Source organism: Dicentrarchus labrax, unplaced genomic scaffold, assembly GCF_905237075.1.
Source record: "Dicentrarchus labrax unplaced genomic scaffold, dlabrax2021, whole genome shotgun sequence".
NCBI classification, from domain to species: domain Eukaryota; kingdom Metazoa; phylum Chordata; class Actinopteri; family Moronidae; genus Dicentrarchus; species Dicentrarchus labrax.
The window spans coordinates 396,985-414,939 of NW_026136720.1; the positions used below are offsets into that span (position 1 = coordinate 396,985).

The 17,955-nt window shown below is 38.2% G+C and overlaps 1 protein-coding gene and 1 long non-coding RNA gene across 5 annotated transcripts in view; both read left to right on the forward strand.

Annotated features, from left to right (window-relative positions):
• Positions 1–17,955, forward strand: part of LOC127352651 (uncharacterized) — a 221,359-nt gene that overhangs the window by 15,348 nt on the left and 188,056 nt on the right. The window lies entirely within an intron of this gene.
• On the forward strand, positions 5,996–6,758 carry LOC127352663 (uncharacterized). The gene is made up of 2 exons (XR_007881156.1): positions 5,996–6,145; positions 6,301–6,758. It is a non-coding gene; the product is annotated as an uncharacterized LOC127352663 (long non-coding RNA).

Sequence of the window (17,955 nt, forward strand, 5' to 3'; positions counted from 1 at the left end):
TCATTGGTGCGTTTTAATGGAGTTATTGGGGCAACCTGATAATAAAGAGTTGCAGTAATCCAGCCTTGAAGTAGCAAATGCATGGATTAGTTTTTCTGCATCTGTTTGTGATAGGATGTGTCTAATTTTTGTAATATTACGTAAATGAAAGAAGGCAGTCCTGGAGGTCTGCTTTATGTGGGAGTTAAATGACAAATCCTGATCAAAGATAACTCCAAGATTCCTGACAGTGGTGCTAGAGGCCAAGGTAATGCCATCTAGAGTAACTATATCTTTAGACAGTGAGTCTCTAAGGTTTTTGGGGCCAAGAACAAGAATTTCGTTTTTTTCTGAGTTTAACATCAGAAAATTGCAGCTCATCCAGGATTTTATGTCCTTAAGACATGTTTGTAATTTAGATAATTGATTAATTTCATCGGGCTTGATCGATAGATATAACTGCGTATCATCTGCATAACAGTGAAAGTTAATGGAGTGATTCCTAATAATGTTGCCTAACGGGAGCATATATAGAGTAAATAGTATTGGTCCAAGTACAGAACCTTGTGGAACTCCATGACTAACTGTAGTATTTATTGAAGATTCATCGTTAACATGTACAAACTGCGAGCGATCTGATAAATATGACTTAAACCAGCTTAGTGCGGTTCCTTTAATGCCAATTTGATGCTCGAGTCTCTGTAAAAGAATATCATGGTCAATGGTGTCAAATGCAGCATTAAGATCTAATAATACAAGCACAGAGACAAGTCCCTTGTCAGAAGCAATCAGAAGGTCATTTTTATCTTTAACCAGAACTGTCTCTGTGCTATAAAGTATTTCCATGTAATCAAAAGGCTTTCTTTCGTCGGAACAAAGCAAATCTGTTGGTCCAACTTAATCTACTTGGGTTAAGAGAAATTAATTTAAGAGGGTTGATTTAACTTTAAATTTTACAGTTGTAAAATAAAAAAACTGCCCAGTACTTCCTCATGTGGCCTCTAGGCGGCACTTTTTTTGCAAAATCACCTAAATCTGCACGAAACTTCTCATAGACTCTACAGGTGGTTCTGATGAAAAGTTGCACAAGAATTGTGATCCGTCGAAAAATATCACAGAGGAACAACTTCCTTTACAGAGCACCCAAACAGGATGTGATGTCATATCTCTGCATAGGTTTCTGCGATTAACATGAAATTTGGTCCAGTAATTGCCCCACTGAGGCTGTGTGCAAAATTGGGGCAAATTGGCCACTAGGTGGCACTTATATTGCAAAATCATCAGTACACTAAAATAGCCTTTCTGGACTCCTGTTTCAGCTGGATAGTTTCCTCTCTGTGCTGCTCTCATATTAATGGAATGATATAATAATATAATATGTGTGATAATAAGAGATAGAATATTAAACTTGGTTTCATTTTCACAGTTTAGAGTATTGTTATTATAATTATTTTTATCATTCTTTGCTAAACAGCTTCCTCCTGCATCGGAAAAGTACGCACTTTAAAAAAAGGATAATAAAACAATGGCCAAGCATCAGGGAGACAAAAACAGTTAATCTGTCTGTATGAATGTTAAAATGATAAAAAAAAAATACAGAATACAGACACAGAATTGTAAAAGAATATCGGGAAAACTCACCTCTGATCAATATTGACAGGAAATAATCAAACTTCCTGCAGTTTTTGAGTTCACTGTTTGTGTTTATTGATCAGTTTATCATCTGTTCTCTGCTGTTACTGATATTGATCAGTATGAAATATACAGTTCACTCACTTATAGAGGACTTTATGATTTATTGAGTCCACTGACGTCTGTTCAGACGGAACTGAACTTTAGGGGACATTTAGTGATCATTGTTCATAAGATATAAAAAGGTGTTTTTATTGTAAAGTCTTTAAGTTCACACGCTCTCCTGCTTCCTGCTCTTATCTTCAGGCCTAATGCTCCTTCACTAGGACAGGGTGTCAAATCCACTGACATCCTGTCCTCGTCAGGAGAAAGAGGAGTAGGAGGAAGAGGAGGAGAAGGAGGAGGAGGAAGAAGAGGAGGGAGAGGAAAAAGAGAAAGAAGAAGAGAGTGGAATATCTCATTCACCCTCCACATCTGTTACTGTTCTAAAGAAGAACTTTAATAACTTATCTAAACGTGTCATCACAAAGGTTCATTAAACAATCACGTTAAAATCAGACAAACAAACAAGACAACATAAGCTTGTTGACAAAGTAATCAGATTACACTTGTATGTAGAAGTACAAAGTAAGAAACTAAATGTGACATCATGAATCATACAAATCAAATCTTTCAAAATAAATAATAATAATTATAATAATAATAATAATAATGTCTGAACAGGAACTTCAACCCAGTAAGACAATTCTATAAAAGTGAGATTACCTTCAAATACATATATTTTATAATTTACCAGTGAAGTATTTTTCCTATATGAGACAAAACTGAAGACAAATGTCTGATTACAGAGTTACAGTCATCATGTCTGTTGTTTTTACAACAGACAGACAGACAGACGTTCTGTAGTGATGACCTTTGACCTCGCCCAGTTGGAGCTTCATTGTGTCTGGGAAGTGTTCAATTCCCCTGCTTGTTGTTGCTTGTGCTTGCTGTATTAGCATCCACAGACTCCTCGTCACCATGCCGTCTCACCAGGTGGGTGTTGAGATCTGTCGTGCTACCGCTGGTCCGACGGATCTTACAGATGGACAGACTTTTGTCCAACTTGCCTTCCTTCTTATAGAATCCAAATGTCTTCTACACTTTAGATTTTAGTTTTGATGTTGCTCTGTAAATCATGTCAGCTTTGTCAGTGAGCCACGCTGTGCTACTACTATCCCTGTTGTGGCGAGGTCCTGGTGTTGACCTGTGATCTTTTAGGAAAGTGGAGACGCTGTTAGCAGCAAAGAGTTGAGTTGGTACGTCATTAAAAATCTCAGACAGATTCCTGGAATCTTCATACACCACAACTGCATACATTAATATAACCAGCCTGGAGGAATCTGTTCTCAGGCCTCCGGCATCGTGCCAGAACTGGAACGTGGCGAGCAGTCAGTGTAAGCGGGCTCAGCAGCTTCTATGAACAGAGCTAATGTCAGAGGCTCAGAGAACTCAGAGGACAGTGATGGAGGAAGATCAGAATAGAAAAGCGAAGAGTAAATGTGGGATTGTCTGTTAGTGGTTGGTTAAAGAGAGCTTGGTGAAATAAAAGGCTGCAGACAGACGCTGCGCTTGAGTCAGTAATGTTAGTCAGTATCGTGTCAGGTTCTCACTCAAGTGTTTAACTTCTGTTGTTCAGAAGGAAGTTCCATCCTCAGCGGGAAGTCGTGTTATTTAACCTTGACTGCAGCAGAACTGAGGATATACACAATAATGATGACGATGATAACGATGGTAACAGACATAATAATAATGATGAAAAATGAATAATAATAATAATAACAATAATAATTAAAGCTGCAAGCAGCATTGGGTGGGACCTCGCACTCCACGTAACTCGGGGCGTGCTGCGGCCGCGTCGCGTCGCGTCGTAACACGTGCGGACCACAACATGAAAATCTGCCGTTTATCAGCTCAAAATCGCCACGCAGTGCTTACTTCCTGTTGCCAGTAGGTGGCGCTATCACTATGTCTGAATATTGTCATGTACACGTGTTCAGGGCAGGACTGTTATCAAGCATTTGAAGTGTGGAGCCGATTGGACAATGTACACTCAAGTTATAGCGAATTCGTGTTTTGTGGCGGTCCATCAAAATTTTTAGCCGCCACCCACAGACACGCCCCCTCACCACAGTCAACACATATCATCAACAATGTGTTTTGCATTTTATAAGTAAATTTCAGCTGGATCTGATCATCCTGCGAGGAGTACAACATGAAAGTATAAAACGTGATACTTCCTGTTGCCAGTATGTGGCGCTATCACTATGTCTGAATATTGTCATGTAGACGTGTTCAGGGTGGGACTGTTATCAAACACGTGAAGTTTCATTGAGATTGGATCATTACGCTGAAGTTATGAGGACGTGTTCAGGGTGGGACTGTACACTGAAGACATGAGTACTATCTGTTTGATGGCCAATCGGTGGAATTCGACACATCGTCACGGGCACACGGTTTAACATACAGTCACAAATAGCACAACTTTTGATAACCAATGTGTGTAGATTGAAGTGATCGAATTTGAAGTCAATCTGATAAAATCTGTAGGAGGAGTTAGTTAAAACAGAAGCCCTTAAATGCTGGAAATAGCATCACAGTTTGCCATTCGATTCAACTTGGCCAACTTTAAGGGAAAGCCACGGACACGCCCTTTAACGTACAGTCACAAATAGCACAACTTTTAATCAGCACCATTTTTTGACTGTACAAACTAATTTTGAAGCAGATCTGATAAATTTTCTAGGAGGAGTTTGTTCAAATACAACGCAAAAAAACGCTGAAAATCATTGCAAAATGCCGGAAATGGCACAACAGTTTGACATTTGATTCAACCTGGCCAACTTTGAAGGCACGCCACGGACACGCCCTTTAATGTACATGCACAAATAGCACAACTTTTAATCAGCACCATGTTTTGACTGTACTGACCAATTTTGAAGTAGATCCAATAAATTCCTTAGGAGGAGTTCGTTCAAATACAAGGCAAAAAATTCACCGAAAATGCGCACGGAAGTCACTATGGCCAACTTTGAGGGCACGCCACGGACACGCCCTTCAACGTACATGCACAAATAGCACAACTTTTAATCAGAACCATTTTTTGACTGTACTCACAAATTTTGAAGCAGATCAGATAAATTCCCTAGGAGGAGTTCGTTCAAATACAACGCGAAAAGTTAGCCGAAAGTGAAACTTTAAATCAAAATGGCTGACTTCCTGTGGGTTTTTGGGTATGGGCCCAAGAGGCTTTTTTGTACGTCCCGGCATGTTACACGTGCCTACCGAGTTTCGTACATATCAGTGAAACGTGGCGCCGGGGCTGCTGTTTTTTATCCTGTAGGGGGCGCTACACACACGACAAACCCGATTTTTGGTATGTGAGCTTCAGGCACTACTCTACACGTGAAAAATCCACAGGAGGTGCTAATTTCATAGCGTGCTTATTGTTTGAAATTTCAAAAATGTTCAAATTACTTTTTTTGCCAGGGCCGTCCCCAGGTGCTAGGTGAAAAATTTTGTGCAAATCGGACAAAGCGTGTAGGAGGAACACGAAAAAGTAGTTTAAGGACATTTCGCGATCTAACGGGAAAAACATTTAGGCGGAAGTGGGCGGGGCCTGTATAGGAAGATTCAGCTCCATTCACCGAACACGTGGATATATGTTTTTTGAATGTGCGACAAACTATGCAGAAGTTATTAGCCTAAACACATTTTTTATGATAGTAGCGCCACCTAGTGGCCAACCCGAAAGCGACGCATAGAATATAAAATTTTTCACCAGGCCTGACCACTTTGCCAAATAAAATTGACTTTACTTATATGTTCAAGGGGGCAAAAAACGCAATCAAAGGTGCTAAAAATAATAATAAGTAAGAAGAAACATAGCAAATACAATAGGGACCTCCAGCGGTCGCTGGCTCGGTCCCTAATAATATGGGCAGTGGGGGTCAACCAGGATCCATGAGGAAGGAAGAACTGAAGGTAGTAACATGCGTTAATGGGACATGAATGTGGGCTGAAAGAGTCTTAGATGTCTTAAGCTTACTCTTAAAGGAGTCATATTATGCCCCTTTTTCAGGTTCATAATTGTATTTTGTGGCTCTCCTACAATAGGTTTAGATGTTTTAATGTTCAAAAAACACATTATGTACTATAGCTGAGCACCTCTTTTCAGCCTCTGTCTGAATCGCTCGGTTTTAGCGCCTGTCTCTTTAAGACCCCCCTCCCGAAAAGCCCGGTCTGCTCTGATTGGTCGGCATTATGAAGCGACTCACGTGGATGACGCTCCAGCCCCTCCCCTTCGTTGCCGGCAGGTAGCTCCTCACTGCTACTTAGATTATCTGCATTTCTACCGTCAATATTAATTCAATAACTGCTTCTAAAGCAAAAACTTCACCAGCGGACATGTTAGAGCGAGAGTCTGACCTGAAATCACAGAGAAATTAACAACATCAACAATCAGGATTACAGCTTTCTGTGACGTTTTCCTCAGGTAAATACTGATATATTAACTACATATACATACATATAACTAATATATATATATATATATATATATATATATATTAACCTCTATCTATCACATAATGTTAGTGTTTATACCTTAACTATGAGAACCAACACTGTGTTTTATGCTTGTCTTTACAGGTACAGCAGTGAGCAGTGACCTACAGTCTACACAGCCCAGTGAAGTTAAACATATTATATATTACATAATATTAACAACATTAGTCAAGCAGTTGTTTTTAGTGAAGAAACAGCCAGTAACTGTACCAAAGTAATCAGAGTAATAGTATAATGATTACTGTAACCTCCCATCTGTTATATTCTTTATACACATTAGTTTACTGAGACCATGGAAACAGAAACCTGGAATACTTTATCCTGTACAACATGTCAACATAACTGAAGGAATCACTCATCTAATAAAGTAAATTGTTTATGTGGTTTAAAAACTGTAACCAGTAACCAACTGTTAACGGTACTGTATCCATATTTCATAGTCTGATATTTTAACTTAAAAGTATTATTACCAAAGTTAACATTCAGATATTTGTAAAAGCTGCAATTATGTTTGAACCCCATTAAAAATACTGTACACTGAATATTCTATCATTTATATTATATATTGTGATGTAATTTATCTTCCAACATAATAAAGTTTGAATGTGAGACAGTAATGTATTGTGTTGCTTACAGTCATTTTACTACAGGTTTAAATTCCCCTCTTTCATATTGATAGATGTAACACAAATCAGGTTTTCAACTCTTGTACATCCAGGAAATCTTCATAAAACCTCTGTGAAATAACATGTTATTTGCATAAAACCACACTTATTACTGAATTTAAAAATGACAAAAACTCTTCTTAGAAGTAAAACACTTTATTTATATTTCATTCATATTCCAGTTACACATGTTGTAAGTAACAAAGCTAGAACTTTTATGTAAACTGCAGATCCTGTTCTACATCAAGGTTTATGGTTTCTAGTACACTGAAGTGTGAGCTGGTAATGGAGCTCTGCAGTCAGTGTTCATCTTCATCAGTCTTCCTTTGGATACCCAGACTGTCCTGATGCTGCAGCTGTCTCTGTCCTCTGATGGGTCCAGGAACACCTGAGCTTCATCAGGTCACCTGTAAAACATGGAAGATTCAGTGTAACTTGTAAGGCAGCACATAAATTTAACGATGAATCCTCCATAAATACTAAAGTTAGTCATGGAGTTCCACAAGGTTCTGTACTTGGACCAATACTATTTACTTTATATATGCTCCCTTTAGGCAACATTATTAGGAATCACTCCATTAACTTTCACTGTTATGCAGATGATACGCAGTTATATCTATCAATCAAACCCAATGAAATTAATCAATTATCTAAATTACAAACATGTCTTAAGGACATAAAATCCTGGATGACCTGCAATTTTCTGATGTTAAACTCAGAAAAAACGAAATTCTTGTTCTTGGCCCCAAAAACCTTAGAGACTCATTGTCTAAAGATATAGTCACTCTAGATGGCATTAACTTGGCCTCTAGCACCACTGTCAGGAATCTTGGAGTTATCTTTGATCAGGATTTGTCATTTAACTCCCACATAAAGCAGACCTCTAGGACTGCCTTCTTTCATTTACGTAATATTAGAAAAATTAGACACATACTATCACAGACAGATGCAGAAAAACTAATCCATGCATTTGTTACTTCAAGGCTGGATTACTGCAACTCTTTATTATCAGGTTGCCCCAATAAGTCCATTAAAACGCTCCAATTAATTCAGAACGCTGCAGCACGAGTACTGACAGGAACTAGAAAAAGAGATCACATCTCTCCTGTACTAGCTACTCTGCATTGGCTCCCTATAAAATGTAGAATTGAATTTAAAATCCTCCTCCTCACCTATAAAGCTCTTCATGGTCAGGCCCCTTCATATCTTAAAGAGCTCATAGTACCCTATTACCCCACTAGAACACTACGTTCTCTGAATGCTGGGCTACTTGTGGTTCCTATAGTCTCTAAAAGTAGAACAGGAGCCAGAGCCTTCAGCTACCAAGCTCCTCTCCTGTGGAACCAGCTTCCAGTTGTGGTTCGGGAGGCAGACACCCTCTCCACATTCAAGAGTAGGCTTAAGACATTCCTCTTTGATAAAGCTTATAGTTAGGGCTGGATCAGGTGAGTCCTGAACCATCCCTTAGTTATGCTGCTATAGGCCTAGACTATCGGGGGATTTCCCATGGTGCACTGAGCTCCTCTCTTCCTCTCTCTTTCTGCACTCATTCATGTTCCATTAATGCATGTTACTAACTCCACTTCTTCCCCGGAGTTCTTGTGCTTTCTCGTCTTGCAGGTTCTTATTGATCCTGGTGGAGCCTCCTGCCATGGTCCTGCTAGATTGCCATTGCCAATACTGTTGTTGCTGTGCACCTGTCTGTCTGTCTGTCTGTCTCTCTCTCTCTCTCTCTCTCTCCCCCAACTGGTCGAGGCAGACGACCACCCACCTAGAGCCGAAGGATCTGTCCCAGGTTTCTGCCTTTTAACAGGCAGTTTTTCCTTGCCCTTGTCGCCTAGTGCTTGCTCATGGTGGTACTGTTGGGTCTCTGTAATTAATGTTTTAAAGAGTTCGGTCTAGACCTGCTCTATTTGAAAAGTGTCCTTAGATAACTTCTGTTATGAATTGACGCTATACAAATAAAATTTCATTATGTTACAGCCTTATTTCAAAATGGATTCAATTAATTTTTTCCCTCAAAAGTCTACACACAATACCCCATAATGACAACACGAGAAAAGGTTTTTTAAAATGTTTGCAAATTTATTTGAAATAAAGAACAAAAATATAATATGTACATAAGTATTCACAGCCTTTGCTCAATACTTTGTTGTGGCACCTTTGGCAGCAATTACAGCCTCAAGTCTTTCGGAATATGAAGCCACAAGCTTGGCACATCTATCTTTAGCTAGTTTCGCCCATTCCTCTTTACAGAACCTCTCGAGCTCAATCATTTTTCATTTTGTCATTTTCAGATCCCTCCAGAGATGTTCAATGGGATTCAAGTATGGGCTCTGGCTGGGCCACTCTAGGACATGCACAGAGTTGTCCTGAAGCCACTCCTTCGATATCTTGGCTGTGTGCTTAGGGTCGTTGTCCTGTTGAAAGATGAACTGTCGCCCCAGTCTGAGGTCAAGAGCGCTCTGCAGCAGGTTTTCTTCCAGGAAGTCTCTGTACATTGCTGCATTTATCTTTCCCTAAATCATGACTAGTCTCCTAGTTCCTGCCGCCGAAAAACATCCCCACAGCATGATGCTGCCACCACCATGCTTCACTGCAGGGATGGCATTGGCCAGGTGATGAGCGGTGCCTGGTGTCCTCCAAACATAACGCTTGGCATTCACACCAAAGAGTTCGATCTTTGTCTCATCAGACCAGAGAATTTTGTTTCTCATGGTCTGAGAGTCTTTCAGGTGCCTTTTGGCAAACTCCAGGCGGGCTGCCATGTGCCTTTTACTAAGGAGTGGCTTCCATCTGGCCACTCTACCGTACAGGCCTGATTGGTGGAGTGCAGCAGCGATGGTCGTCCTTCTGGAAGGTTCTCCTCTCTCCACAGAGGAACCCTGGAGCTCTGTCTCACCCTAACTAAAGCCCTTCTCCCCCAATAACTCAGTTTAGAGGGACGGCCAGCTCTTGGATGAGTCCTGGTGGTTCCAAACTTCTTCTATTTATGGATGATGGAGGCCACTGTGCTCATTGGGACCTTTAAAGCAGCAGAAATTTTTTTGTACCCTTCCCCAGATCTGTGCCTCAATACAATCCTGTCTTGGAGGTCTACAGACAATTCTTTTGACTTCATGGCTTGGTTTGTGCTCTGAACTGCACTGTCAACTGTGGGACCTTATATAGACAGGTGTGTGCCTTTCCAAATCTTGTCCAATCAACTGAATTTACCACAGGTGGACCCCAATCAACTTGTAGAAACATCTAGAGAATGATCATTGGAAACGGGATGCACCTGAGCTCAATTTTGAATGTCATGGCAAAGGCTGTGAATACTTATGTACATGTGATTTTGTTGGTTTTTATTTTTAATACATTTTCTAAAATTAAAAAAATGTTGTCATTATGGGGTATTATGTGTAGAATTTTGAGGAAAAAAATGAATTGAATCCATTTTGGAATAAGGCTGTAACATAACAAAATGTGGAAAAAGTGAAGCACTGTGAATACTTTCCGTATGCACTGTAGTTATAGTCAAAGTTAAAGTTATAGTTATAGTTATTGTTAGTTATAATTATAGTTATACTCATAGTTATATTTAAATGTATAGTAATACATGTATAATTATAACTATTACATAACTGCAATGATGACTAGTCTAGACTATAACTACAACTACAACTATAACTATAACTATAACCATAACTATAACTATAACTATAACCATAACCATAACCATAACATAACTATAACTATAACTATAACTATAACCATAACATAACTATAACTATAACTATAACCATAACATAACTATGACTATAACTACAACTATAATTATAACTTTAACTATAACTTTAAATATAACAATGACTATAACTATGACAATAACAATACCTATGACTATAACTCTAACCAGTGGATTTCTAATGCCAAGCCTAACCAGTCTTTTTTTAGTTTTTTAGTCCCTGCCTCCAATTTACAGTGTTTCCTGTAAGAAAAGAGCAGAAACAGAAACTGAGCGTGTTAACTTTGTGCTCCACCTTCACATCCAGACAGTTTACAACATCCATCTTTCCTCACAGAGGTCAGAGGTCAGGGTCTGGGCGTGTGTTCAAGGTCCTGCTCTCCGATTAGCTTAGGACAAAACTGCAGAGGAAGACGAGCTTTCCTGAACAGAAACTCAACCTGAAAGACGAAGAGGAAGCACACACGCTCTTCCTCTTCGTCTTTCAGGTTGAGTTTTATGGACGTTTCTGGCATTTTGGTTTATTGGACAGTTGAGATTTTAGGTTTTACTGCAGTTTACAATTGCCTTGAAAACAGGAGCAGTGAATACAAAATGTTGTTTATTGAACTTACACTTAAATTTTTCATTGAACTGGTAGTATAATTATTTTAGGAATTGTGCATGACTGATATTTGTTGAATATAAAGTTTTATCTCAGGTACCCCGTACAGTGCCCTACAGTGGATTGACAGTGAATGTATTCATACAGCAGCGTACAGTGCCAGAAAAAGAAAAACTAAAGAGTTTATTGTTATAACAAGATGTTTTTCACACACACGCGCGCACACACACACACACACACACACACACATATATACATATACTGTAAAAAAAAAGTATATTTAGCTGTGGTGCCAATGTAATTTTCTATCATTAAAATACAGTCTTTAGGTTTAACTTTACATAAAATCTTGTGTAATTTTTTGTCTTTTTAATTTTAGATTTTTTACAGATACAGATTTTTAAAGATATTTACACAATATAAATTACAAGCAAACAGTGCTATAATACTTCCAGTTGTGGTTCGGGAGGCAGACACCCTCTCCACATTCAAGAGTAGGCTTAAGACATTCCTCTTTGATAAAGCTTATAGTTAGGGCTGGATCAGGTGAGTCCTGAACCATCCCTTAGTTATGCTGCTATAGGCCTAGACTACCAGGGGATTTCCCATGGTGCACTGAGCTCCTCTCTTCCTCTCTCTTTCTGCACTCATTCATGTCCCATTAATGCATGTTACTAACTTCACTTCTTCCCCGGAGTTCTTGTGCTTTCTCATCTCGCAGGTTCTTGTCGATCCTGGTGGAGCCTCCTGCCATGGTCCTGCTAGACTGCCATTGCCAATACTGTTGTTTCTGTGCACCTGTCTGTCTGTCTGTCTCTCGCTCTCGCTCTCGCTCTTTCTCTCTCTCTCTCTCTCTCTCTCACCCCAACTGGTCGAGACAGACGACCACCCACCTAGAGCCGGAGGATCTGTCCTAGGTTTTTGCCTTTTAACAGGCAGTTTTTCCTTGCCCTTGTCGCCAAGTGCTTGCTCATGGTGGTACTGTTGGGTCTCTGTAATTAATGTTTTAAAGAGTTCGGTCTAGACCTGCTCTATTTGAACAGTGTCCTGAGATAACTTCTGTTATGAATTGACGCTATACAAATAAAATTGAATTGAATTGAATTGAATTAATACAAATAATCAGTCTCCTTCAGCAGAGGACACTATGCACCATCCTTTAGAAACCGAAGGACAGAACGCCGACCCACAACGTCTATGTTACTGTTTTTATCTCCATAAGTTGTTAATATCTTGTTCACTGTATCTTTATATTAAATCCATCACAGCCTGTAGTTAACTTAGCTGGTTCTGAAGTTGTTTTATTGTCACATAAAGGAATATATATATATATGTATATATGTATATATATATATATGAATATATATGTATATATACAATCTGTACAATATGTCTGTTATTATTTTAATGTGCCGTTTGTGCAGGAATGTGTCAAAGATCTGAGGATTCAGTATAAAGAATATCTGATGTGTGCAGCAGTAGATTTATATTCCTGAGTTCAGCTGTGAAGTTTCTAAAAGGCTTTTTGTAGTTCATCTTCACAAGGTTGTAGTTTCACATCATAATCATTACGTAACAAAGGGCGGTGGATTCTCTCTGTTTGAGTCCTTATCTATTCTCTACTGAACAAAGAGTTCAGTAAAGGACGGAGGACCGACTGTATTCAGCTGCAGTCAGAGATGATCCTTTACAGTCTGCTGGAGCTCTGCAGTACCAGCACACAGCAACAGATGGCAGCACAAGATCCCACAAGTCCCTCCAGACCTCCAACCCTGCAGACCTCTAACCCTCCAGTCCTCCAGACTTCCAACCCTCCAGTCCTCCAGACCTCCAGTCAGATCACATCTGTCTGCTGCTGTTCGGTTCCTCTGCAGGATGAAGCACCTTCTGGTTCTTGTTCTCACCTGGGTCTGGGTTTCTGAGGGTGGGGTGGTCACTGGGAGAGGGGGGGTGAGCAGAGACTGTCCAGCTGTGTGCAGATGTGAGGGTGTCGGGATGCTGCAGCAAGTGGACTGTGTGGACGTCGGTCTGAGATCAGTTCCCTCCAACCTGAGTGGCTTCACTGCATCCCTGTGAGTACAGAACACTGACAATTATTATTATCATTATTATTATTATTATTATTATTATTATTGATGTTGTTGTTCTTATTATTTTATTATTTTTTTTAAGTTATTTTTTTGGCCTTTTATTGCCTTTAGTTGATAGATACAGCTGAAGATAGACAGGAAAGGGGGACAGAGAGAGGGGATGACACGCAGCAAAGGGCCGCAGGTCGGATTCTAACCCGTGGCCGCTGCAGCAAGGACTCAGCCTCGGTACATGGGTCGCCAGCTCTACCCACGGAGCTATCCGGGCGCCTCTTCTTATCATTATTAACAGTCTGATAGTGCAGTTTGTCTACCTCCAACTTATTAAACATATTATTACTGACTTTTATTTACATCATTAACAGTATTATTTACATTATTAATATAATTATTTACATCATTAACAGTATTATTTACATTATTAACAGAATTATTTACATTATTAACAGTCTGTTAATGCTTTTTTAGTGCTTTCTCCAATTTATTAAAAGTAAAAAATATTCGTATTATTCTTGATGATTTTGCTTTATTTGTGAATCTGTTTTTAATTAATGTTGATGTGTGTCCTTATTGTCTTCTTTTTATTTTATTTACTTCATTTATATGTTTGTTTATGTTTCATATCTTATGTAATCTGTGGGCGGCTGTGGCTCAGATCTCCGGCTCCTCCTGCCACATGTCAAAGTATCCTTGAGCAAGATACTGAACCCCAAATTGCTCCTGATGCCATGCATCGGTGTGTGAATGTGTATGAATGAGTTAGTTTCTGTTTGATGGGCTTTACCATCACTGAGTGAATGTGTGTGAAAGGGTGAATGTGGCACATAGTGTACAAGCGCTTTAAGTGGTCAGAAGACTAGAAAGACACTATACAAGTACAGGTCCATTTACCATTTACCATTTAATCTGGGTCATCGTCCTGAGAAGTAAATAAAGCTTAACCAGACGAAAATATGCAGAGGTCTGTAAATGTCAACATTTTGTTTATTTGTACAAAATGTATAAAATATTTATTTATTTATTCATATAAAGAAACGTCTTTTATAGACTGATGACATTACTGTAAAGTTTCTGTTTGGAACTTTTCTCTTCGTGATTTGAGTTTCTCATTAGTTTAATTGTTGTACAGTTGGAGCTTTTTGTTTGTTTGTTTACTGTTAATTGAATTTATTGAACTCTTTGTATTTTGAAATCATTCATTCAGACATACAGAAGAAATAAGAAGTTGAAAGAGAATAAACAACTTCCTCACAACCTGATTTTAATTGTAGACAAATATGTCACAATATAATATAATATAATATAATATAATATTATAATAATATAAATCTAATGACGGCTTTTACTTTCTGTTATATTTGATATCTGTTTTTACTGCAGTAAAGCTGACCGGATGAATTCAGAGGATTTACATTGTTGGAACGTGACAGAAAAGTTTGAAAACTCTTTCAAAGTTTGTGTATTAACATTATATTTATAGTCATTTGGTCTGATCACTTTCCAGGAATTACATAAAGGTTTTTCCTTAAACATATTTGTTTAGTTTTGTGGATTAAAGATAATAATTAATAACCATAATGTCAGGAGTTTCATATACAGTACAGTCCTTTATCATTGTCTGTCTCATTAAACAATCAGAGAAAGAAAACTGTCAACAGAATTAACGAATCAATCTCAGTTCATTAAAAGTTGAACGTGAAACTTCCTGTTTGATCAAACGGAGAGAACGACCTCCGTCAGTGTAGAGCGCTGTGAGCCACTTTATTCCAGCTGCAACAGCTCAAGTCTGTAAAGAAGCCGAAATATCAAATCATTAGAGAGATCAAATGTTGATCAGTTATTGAGAGTAAATAACAAGCTATTATTGACGTTTATTGGTAAAAAGTCTGAAAAGAAAAAGTGGAAAAATATCTTTAAACTTTAAAATCCAGTTTATAAAAGCTGATTTATTTTCCTGAAGGAGGAATGAATCCAACTGAATGAATGATTGAGTCTGTGGTCTAAATGGAAACAAGAAAGATAAGACAATAAAATACAGATTATAAAAGAATTTTAGATTCTGCAGCTGAAAAATACTAAAATAATAATAATACATTTAATTTTAAGAGGGCTATATTATTGATTTATTGTGTTTGTTTTTTTCTTCTTCACTTTTCTTGTTCACCATCATCAGAATAAATGTATCAATTAATGACAATAAAGAATTGAAAAAACATCAACTTCTCATTGAAAATTAATGAGACTTTATTTAAGAAGACATAAATAAAATAAAAAAGAAACAGAATCATTACATAATAATCTCATTAAAATAACAGGAAGTTCTGTGTTTTGATCTGAATGGATGAAAAGGAGTTACTATTATTGTTATAGTTATTTAATGTGAGAGGATTTTATTTAAAACATTGTTTTCCAACAGGAAACTGAACAAATGGTTTTTATCATGGTGCTTTTAGTCTTTAATCTGAGGGGTATTGCACAAAACCAAGATAAGGGATTAAGCCGGGATATGTTGGTTATCCTGGATGAATTTAGCCTCAAGTCGGTTGCATGAAAGCAGGTCAAACTTATCCCGGCCAAGTTACTATGGTGATTTATTCTCTGCAGCTAGCCTGCTCCAGACCAGGCTAACAGCCAGGCTAAGATTAATCCTAGTGATTCACCTGTATTTCCACCGTCAATCCTGTGAGGAATTAATGTGTTTTACAGCATGTCCATGGTCTTTCTAAGTATGTTGCATCATTTTAATTATCCTGCATTAAAATATTACATATATATTGTCATTTCTTATTTCATTTAAATCTGTTGGCTGTTTGTAATTGCAACAGTCTTTTTATATTGATTCAAGTGGTAGTATTATTACTCAGGACAAGTGTTATATTGCTATGCTAATGAAGACTGCTTGTCAAACTGCATAAATATGTGTTTTATTGCAGTAATTGAGATTACAAAACACAGCTGATGAAGTTGCAAAGGTGTTTTCAATGAAATCTGTGACAAGGGCAATATAGTATATATATTATGGCATACCGTTTAGGAAATTAATCTTTGAATATATAGAATGAATCTTTTAATATATTGAATTAATCTTTTAATATATTGAATGAAACTTGACTGGTCATCAAGGCACTGCTGCCATCTTGTAGAAGTGAGAATGAGTCAGTCAGGAACCTTGTGGCAGCAATACTGAGCAATGAGGACATTATTAACTCATTGGTAAGTGCTTGTATGGGCCAAAATCCTTCCCATAGTACCCGTGCCCAATACCGTTCTCCTGACAAAGAAGTTCACTCCCTTTTTAATGGTGGCAGGCCGACTACAACAGGCCTCAGGCTAAATCCTGACAGAAAAAGCAAAAAAGTTTTCCAGTTTAAGAAAGTATTGTAATATTTCAACTGATGCCATTTTTCTAAAACCAGCTAATTCAGAAGGCTATCACTTTGATGAAAAGGATACAACTAGGTTTTCAATTTCATTCAGTATTCTCACATTTTTATCAGTATATCCAAGCTTCATTCCATATATTCAAAGATTCATTCAATATATTCAAAGCTTCATTTCCTAAACAGCATGCCATTTAGACTAAATACACTATATATATATATATATATATATATATATATATATTATTCACACCTGTTCCCTCTTCATAATGGCTTGCCCTTTCTTGGAGGATGTACTGGATGAGGAAGCCCTAATCCTCAGACGAGCATTTAGTCATGAAAGAGTCTTCTGGGACAGGTCAGACCCATTGGCCGTTGGAGAGGACTATCTCATTGAGAGATACAGATTCTCAGGTGATGGACTAAGATATTTATGTAGGCTGCTGGGTCCAAAAATACAGCACCAGACGGCAGGAAGCCATGCTCTCACTGTACCACAGATGGTCTGTGTTACAGTGAGATGTTTTGCAAGTGGGAGCTTCCTTTATTCTGTTGGGGATGCAGAGAACCTCAATAAAGGAACCATTTGCCGCACATATCCTGGCTTGGTGGGCCGCCCCCTGTGCCAGTTCTATGGGCTTTTTTTAAACTGCTACAATCATACAGACATTCAACATGTCAGCAGACACCTAATCTATTCACCTCATTTGTTCACTGTTATCTACTTTAGAGTCACTGACCAGCCTGCAAAATGTTCTTGTATTTAACTTTAACTTGCTGCCAGGTCCTTTTATGGCCAGACAAGTTTGTTCTTTATGAAGGATAGAAAGATAAAATAGATAAAAATAAATTAAATGACACACATTGTGGATAATTGTTTGCACTTAATCATACTCTACATTTAAGTAACATGAACCTCTACTTGCCACATTTAAAGCAAAGTGTACAACAGTTGATTAGTGGACTTAAAGTAACTCCTTTAGTCCTTTAATTGGAGCCTAATGATGACAGTTCCAGTGGAGCACTGTTTATTCATTGTACAGTTTTGGACTACTTAAGCATTAAGCCGGTCCGCTATTGTCTGCCAGGCTTTCTCTCTTTCTTTAATTATGGCATTGGTATTGCCTTTGTTTCTTCTATCTTTCACCTCTTCATAGAACTCCATCAGGAGCTGTTTTTCAGGGGTAAATCAAGGCGACTCTTATCCATGTTGCCATCGGTGATTCTGTGAGCGATCGCGAGGTCTATTTCAGTATGCCGTGAACACGCA